The sequence below is a fragment of the Haematobia irritans genome, chromosome 5, assembly GCF_050003625.1.
Source record: "Haematobia irritans isolate KBUSLIRL chromosome 5, ASM5000362v1, whole genome shotgun sequence".
Classification (NCBI taxonomy): Eukaryota; Metazoa; Arthropoda; class Insecta; order Diptera; family Muscidae; genus Haematobia; species Haematobia irritans.
The window spans coordinates 117,767,000-117,774,942 of NC_134401.1; the positions used below are offsets into that span (position 1 = coordinate 117,767,000).

The 7,943-nt window shown below is 29.4% G+C and overlaps 1 long non-coding RNA gene across 1 annotated transcript; it reads right to left on the reverse strand.

The window, feature by feature from the left end:
- Positions 1-1,447: 1,447 nt before the first annotated feature.
- On the reverse strand, positions 1,448-5,417 carry LOC142238955 (uncharacterized). The gene is made up of 9 exons (XR_012722874.1): positions 5,224-5,417; positions 4,375-4,440; positions 4,131-4,181; positions 3,681-3,752; positions 3,358-3,411; positions 3,125-3,172; positions 2,277-2,371; positions 1,990-2,085; positions 1,448-1,683 (listed from the first exon to the last, which is right to left on the reverse strand). It is a non-coding gene; the product is annotated as an uncharacterized LOC142238955 (long non-coding RNA).
- Positions 5,418-7,943: the final 2,526 nt, after the last annotated feature.

Genomic DNA, 7,943 nt, shown 5'->3' on the forward strand with positions numbered 1-7,943 from the left:
GTATTTCTATAGAAAATTTTGTCCAAAATTTATAACTATAAATATAAAAAAAAATTGTCAAAATTTTATTTCTATGGAAAATGTTGTCAAATTTTTATTTCTATAGAAAATTTTGCCAAAATTTTACTTCTATAGAAAATTTTGTCCAAATTTTATATTTATAAATATACAAAAATTTGTCAAAATTTTATTTCTATAGAAAATTTTGTTTCTATAAAAAATTTTGTTAAAATTTTATTTCTATAGAAAATTTTGTCAAAATTTTATTTCTATAGAAAATTTTGTTTCTATAAAAATTTTGTCAAAATTTTATTTCTATAAAAAATTTTGTCAACATTTTATTTCTATAAAAAATTTTGTCAAAATTTTATTTCTATAGAAAATTTTGTCAAAATTTTATTTCTATAGAAAATTTTGTCAAAATTTTATTTCTATAGGAAATTTAGTCAAAATTTTGTGTCTATACAAAATTTTGTCAAAATGTTGTATCTTATAAATAAAAAAAATTGTCAAAATTTTATTTCTATAGAAATTTTTGTTTCTATAAAAAATTTTGTCAAAATTTTATTTCTATAAAAAATTTTGTCAACATTTTATTTCTATACAAAATTTTGTCAACATTTTATTTCTATAGAAAATTTTGTCAAAATTTTATTTCTATAGAAAATGTTGACAAAATTTTATTTCTATAGGAAATTTAGTAAAAATTTTGTTTCTATAAAAAATTTCGTCAAAATTTTGTATCTATAAATATAAAAAAATGTCAAAATTTTATTTCTATAGAAAATTTTGTTTCTATAAAAAATTTTGTCAAAATTTTATTTCTATAGCAAATTTTGTCAACATTTAATTTCTATACAAAATTTTGTCAACATTTTATTTCTATAGAAAATTTTGTCAAAATTTTATTTCTATAGAAAATTTTGTCAAAATTTTATTTCTATAGAAAATGTTGACAAAATTTTATTTCAATAGAAAATTTTGTCAAAATTTTATTTCTATAGAAAATTTTGTAAAAATTTTATTTCTATAGAAAATTTTGTCAACATTTTATTTCTATTGAAAATTTAGAGATGCTTATGAGGAATATGGTAATTCCGAAACGTGCGTCCATCCAACCATCTTGCATTCTATGGGACTTTGCCAAAATAAATTTGACAAACATTCTTTTCCTCTGTCGGTTAAGCTACTCTTGTAGTTTAGTCAATGCATTGTTTTAAGCTGAAATCAAAAACAATGATAAAAAACCAACAATAACAAAACAAATCGAATGAAAAAAGAGGAAGCACGCTCAAAATAAACCCAGCCAACTGCACTCCAATCGATGATTTGACGGTGGCAAAGGAAAAGAGAAGTTTGTACGAACAAACATCTAAAAATTTCTTTGGGTGTATAAAACATTTTACTACTATTTCCCCAAACTATTAGAATAAAGAATACAATAATATTGGATTTTTTAAAATATTTATTTAAGGATTGTTGTAACATATAATTGATAATATAATTTCAAGTACATAGATTGCGAATGTCACAAATGTAATGACTTAAACTTGTGAAAATATGGTAAACTCCAGTGGACATCGATCTTTAGTCATACCCGCTGATTTTTAGTGAACTCCGTAAATTTTTACTGAACTCGGGATCTCCGTAAAAATTCTATTTAAAATTATACCCAATAAAGACCTGCAATGGAAAATAAAAAATAGAAACATTTTAATATTCGAACAAAAAAATTACATTGTAATATAAAAAAAAATACATATCAGACATCTAAGGAAGGAAAAAAGGTCAGCAATATTAGCTAGGTTACATTAAATATGGTATCATCATATAGAAAATGTTTGTTGGTGCCGAAATCGCATTCACATATTCAACATATATTGTATTTCGTAATTTAAATAATTTATAATAGAATTACATTTCTATTAATTGAATTTTGATTTTCGGAACTAAGGATTTTCAACATCTTATTCATATAAAAATACGTACCTTAAGATAAGTTCAAGTATAATTAAGGATCAGCCTTGTTTAATATAATTGTATTTCAACTCAGTTTTGATTGACATCTCTTGTTGCAACTTGAACCTAAAGAGAAAATAAAAAGAAAAATAATTGGTGATTTAGTAACACATTTTTCCACCGTGTACATAATACATGGAAATATAATTTCAGACATCTAAGGAAGGATAAAGGGTCAACAGTACTACATCTGTTAGCTTTAATACATTATCATCATGTTTATTTTATGATTTGTGGATTTAGAGTATTCTACATACCTTTTTTATTATGGGTAACTAGTTAGTATTCCTATTACAAATTTGCCACGGCATGGCCGGAGAGCAAAGATGCAGACCGATTAAACCCATTATTCCTGAAAAAAAAAAAATATAAAAACTGTTTAATATAAATTGAAGAAGTATTAATAGAGATAACAGATTTTCAAAAAAAAAAAAACTTTGTTAGTTTGATGCTCAAAGACTTTAATGAATTAAACCCGTAGAATTTTAGGTATAAAGAATATTCGATTTATGTTTGGAATCAGGAATACTTTTTTTTACATTTTTCATCGTGTATGTATATGCATTTTTTAAGTAGTAGACGAAACTGTTTGCCATTTTGTGGTAATTGGACTTGAAACTACAAATAAATTAGTAAATGAAATAAAAAATCTCAAAAGAAGGATACTCCAAAAATTTTAAATATCGCAAAGAAGACTGCAAAAGTCCACGTTTAGAATTGATTTCATTCCAGTATCCACCCATTGTATACTGTGTGGGAGATAATTTTGTATTTTAAGCTCTAATGAAAATATTGCATTCCCAAACATATAGATGGAATTCACTTAAAATTAGTGGAAACACTACTTTGAGATTTATCTAGATGATATTACAAAAACGTGAAGTCTATAATAGTTCATTTGTCAATTTATCTTGTAATGCGGAAGTAAACGTAGACATATATATGTTCTATTTGCATAAGTAAAATTAACTTCATATATAGTCATGAAAAATAGACTAATTTGCTATGAAAAGGCTTGTTTGTCTTTCTCCTTTTCAGTGGAAAACATCTTAAAATTATGGAAATTACTATGGAAACTGATCGTAATGTTTTCACATTCTCTTACCTTATATTTAAAGCTGCTCCATTTTTCTAAACTAAGTTTATCTTCCTCCTAAAAACAATAGAAAAATACGAAAATTAAATATACGAAATATTTCAAAATTCGAAATTAAAAAAATAATATTTCAGACATCTAAGGAAGGATATAAGGTCAGCATAATACTAGCTAAGCTACTTATAAAAATATTTATCATCATGGATATTAAAAATAGCATGTATATAATCATTATAGCTTACCTCAAATACCGAGCGGAGACTGCCTAAATCTACTGCTGATTGAAGGAACGGAAACTGTAAAGTGAAAACATATACAGATTGTTAATACAATTTTATAAATTTGTGGTAGGCAAAATATAAAAAGTGCGATTATAAATATCAGGATTAGCATATCAACATAAAAATTGCTTTGGTGAAGCTTCAGAATGGTGCAAGGCCAATGGTATATCATCAAAAATATTTATTACTTGTATGTTTCAAAGATCACAAGGATGTCTTTGTGAATAATTTTGTAATTAATTACTTAACTACCTTGATATTCAGAAATTACTTTTCTAACTCACCTATGAATATTTGCGCCGACATTGTATTTGTTGGCCCATTGCCATTAGTCCCAAAGAAAGTCCACATATTTTCTGCAAAACAAAAAAATATTTATTACATATTTATCTTAATTAATATTATTGAAGATAATTTATAGCATAATATCAGGATTAGCATATCAACATAAGAAATTGCTTTGGTGAAGCTTCAGAATGGTGCAAGGCCAATGGTATATCATCATAAACTATTACTAGTTGAATTATTTTAGCAATTAATGTCTTTTTGTATCATAGTAAATTACTTATTGGCTACTTTTCTACGTCGAGAAGATAAGTTTCCTTTATATAAGATGCTAATAGATTTAGACGTGTCCAGCAGTATCTTAGTTTAGGGAACTTCGTTTCGACATAAGAAAAAATGAACACATATCAATTCACTACTAATTTTAAAAATTTTCAGTTCAAACTCACCATTCAAAGTAGTCATGCTGTGAACAATGTTTCCCATTGGATGTTAGATTCCTGCAAAATATATAATTCTCATTATTATAATTTTCTTTTTTTTTTTTGATTATAGGATAAAAATGTAGTATAAAATATCAGGATTAGCATATCAACATGAAAATTTGCTTTGGTGAAGCTTCAGAATGGTGCAAGGCCAATGAATTATCATCATCAACAAATAGATCTACAAGTTATTCAGAACTTTACTCACCTCAAGAGTTTTATGTTAAACCCTTCATTCCATTTAGTAATTTGTTGATGCATATTTTACAAAAGTCTGAAAATATAGATAAGTAGAATACGTTAGTATTTTTCCATATGTTTTTTAAAGTCTAAATTCGAGTGGGGCCAGCTATATTATACATTTGACAATATTTGGCGAGGTTTTACTTTATGGGATGTATGTACATATGTATATCTAATTCTCAACTGATTTTGACACACGTGGATAGAATGTCAATTCTACTCCCTGCTCATTTTACGTAGGTCGGAGTAAAACTTTGGCATCTATCGTGATATGAGTGTAACTCGGACGAAAGATCTATTTTGAAGCTATATCTAAATCTGAACAGATTTCTTCCCAAATCAATAAGATTATATTCTGACTCAAAACACACTTGTGCCAAATTTGAAGTCGATTAGACTACAGACAGACGGACGAACATGGCTAGATCGACTCGAGGACTGGCCCTTAACATTACAGTAGGTAACAGATATAAGAAACTCGGAAAAATACATACGTTTTGTTTGTAATAGACAATCATTGTTCTTAAGAAAAAGCAAGTACGTTGTTTTTTTATTAACTTTCTTATATACATTTTTTCTTACACGAGATATGCTTATATTCGTTACCTACTGTATTGCCAAAGATACCATGTGTCTATCTCGTCTACAAAAAGCAGGAATATTAACCACGTAGTGGGGTTGCCACCAGATTTCTTTACCTGTGACAGTCGAGAGTCAACATGCGTGTGTGTTATTAATGTAATAGTTTACTCCACAAGTCTTGTCAGCTTTAATTGTGACAACTCGTCAAGATCACATTGATCTAAATACTTACATCTTTGATTTTTGAAACTGTCCATCGCATGTTATATACCTTTTAAGATATATAATTTGTAAGTTAAATTACTTCGAACACTGAATAACGTACTTGCGGAACAAACGTCAATGTTCAAGATTACCACGAACAAGAATCTATTTCACGCTTTGCATATAAAGGAAACGGAAACCTTCCAGACAGCTGTGTATTACATTGCACAGTAATTAGGAAGTTTCCTGAAACCTAATGTTAAAAAAGCATACAGAAAAAAGCCGGATTAGAAAAACTGACGGCGTTGAAAAAAGGCATACAGAAAAAGCCGGGTTAGAAAAACTAACGGCGTGAAAAAAAACAACAAACGGAGAAGATAAAAAAATAATGTTGCGGATTAGCCATTTCTAGATTTAAGTTTATTTAAATCAGTTTCCGTTAATTTAAAATTTCAAATTGTAACGATTAGATTACCCCTGCCAACATTTTTTGAATTTGGGAGCGCTTCTGATGCGCTTTACAGACTATCAGTTATTCCGGACGACAGTGCTCGTGTCGAACATATCCCATATCCCTGCCAGCATTTCAAAGTTCCATTTCATCCTCATCGCTACCACAGACTCGTATGTGACACTGCAAAAATCGCCAACTGTGATAGTATTTTGCCATCACTATTGTTACAAGAGCCATTTTATATTTTGTGAAAAACCAAGCACAACTAGCTTCTTATAATTTATTTAAATAAAAACGATAATGAAGTGCTGAAAACATATTTATTTCGCTTAAAATTGTGAAAGGTATATTGGTGAACAATTTTTGACTTTTCAAAAGGAATAAAGTGATAGTTTTTCAAATATTTTTCCCGACAGGCTGCCTCCATTGGGAATAAAAGCACTGGCTGATAGACACAACAACATGTAACTTGCAACTTGAAACTCAACTTCAATCTTTTATTAATGCATAAAAATATGTTAAATGTGATGTGATAGTCGTATAAATGTTATATTTATGAGAATTTATAAATGTTTAATAAAATTAATAATCATCTAAACAATCGTGTTTTACTTGACCACAATGATTCTTTTACAACTATCATAAAATGCACTTTCTCTGATTGTTTGAAGGGGCTCTTATTGGCGTCTTTCTAAATGTATCCAGATGGACACCTAATAATTGCACTCATGCGATACTTTTTTGTAGTAACTTGGCGTGGTACAACTTCTCAATAGTGCCGGCGCTTTTCCGAGGAGTTTTGGATATCGTATACGACTGTTTTCGACGTAGTGGGGATTCTCAGAAGCGCCCCCAAATTCAACAAATGTTGGCAGGGCTATTGTGCACAATATAAGTTAAGTCCGAAGGGATAATCGATACTGCTGCATGTTTATGGGATCGATACCACATTTACCGATTTTTTAGTCATCGCCGACAAGTCGTATCGATCCGACACACTGTAAGATTCCTTACAAACACCGACATTCCGTCCGGAATAACTGATAGTCTGTAAAGCGCATGAGAATCCCCACTACAGTCGTATACGATATCCACAACTCCTCGGAAAAGCGCCGTCACTATTGAGAAGTTGTACCACGCCAAGTTACTACAAAAAAGTATCGCATGAGTGCAATTATTAGGTGCTCTTCGGGATACATTTAGAAGGACGCCAATAAGAGCCCCTTCAAACAATCAGAGAAAGTGCATTTTAAGATAGTTGTAAAAGAATCATTGTGGTCTAGTAAACAACGATTGTGTAGATGTGTATTACTTTGAAATGATGGCAGGGTAATAATAGTGATGGCAAAATACTTTCATGTACATTTTGTACTTTTTGATATGCTTCCCTCATCACAGTTGGCGATTGTTGCAGTGACAAAGGTATATGGTGAACAATTTTCGACTTTCCAAATAGAATAAAGTGATCGTTTTTTAAATATTTTCCAGGCACGCTGCCTCCAACGAAAATAAACTGGCTGATAGACGTTGCAATATGTAACTACACGGATGAAAAAGACTGTTTTTCATATGTTTGGCTATAAACATTATATGTTTGGAACACAAATTTTTAAACACAATATTTTTGAGTGCAAGCATATAATGTTCATAAACTAGAATAACATGTTTGGGACATATATGTTAATATGTTAGAACATATTATGTTTGGGACATAAAATGTTTGTAAATATAATATGCTTGGATGCAAACATATATTAATTTAGAAATAGCCTATAAACATATATGTGTTTAGTAGCTTGGAGCGCTATTTAACAGGTAGCGATATTGAATTAAGTTGGTGGTTGTTGCTTGTTATTACAAAATTAACATTTTATTTTTCCTTGGGCAATTGATCAGCTACTTCTTTGATCCTTACAAACTGTGTGGTCCGCTGTTCGAATCCCCGTCCGGCAAAAGGTAAAATTAAAATAAAAAAATCATAAAATTGAATAATTTCTTCTACAATGTTTGTAAAGGGTGATTTGTTAAGAGCTTGATAACTTTTTTTTTTTAAAAAAACGCATAAAATTTGCAAAATCTCATCGGTTCTTTATTTGAAACGTTAGATTGGTCCATGACATTTACTTTTTGAAGATAATTTCATTTAAATGTTGACCGCGGCTGCGTCTTAGGTGGTCCATTCGGAAAGTCCAATTTTGGGCAACTTTTTCGAGCATTTCGGCCGGAATAGCCCGAATTTCTTCGGAAATGTTGTCTTCCAAAGCTGGAATAGTTGCTGGCTTATTTCTGTAGAC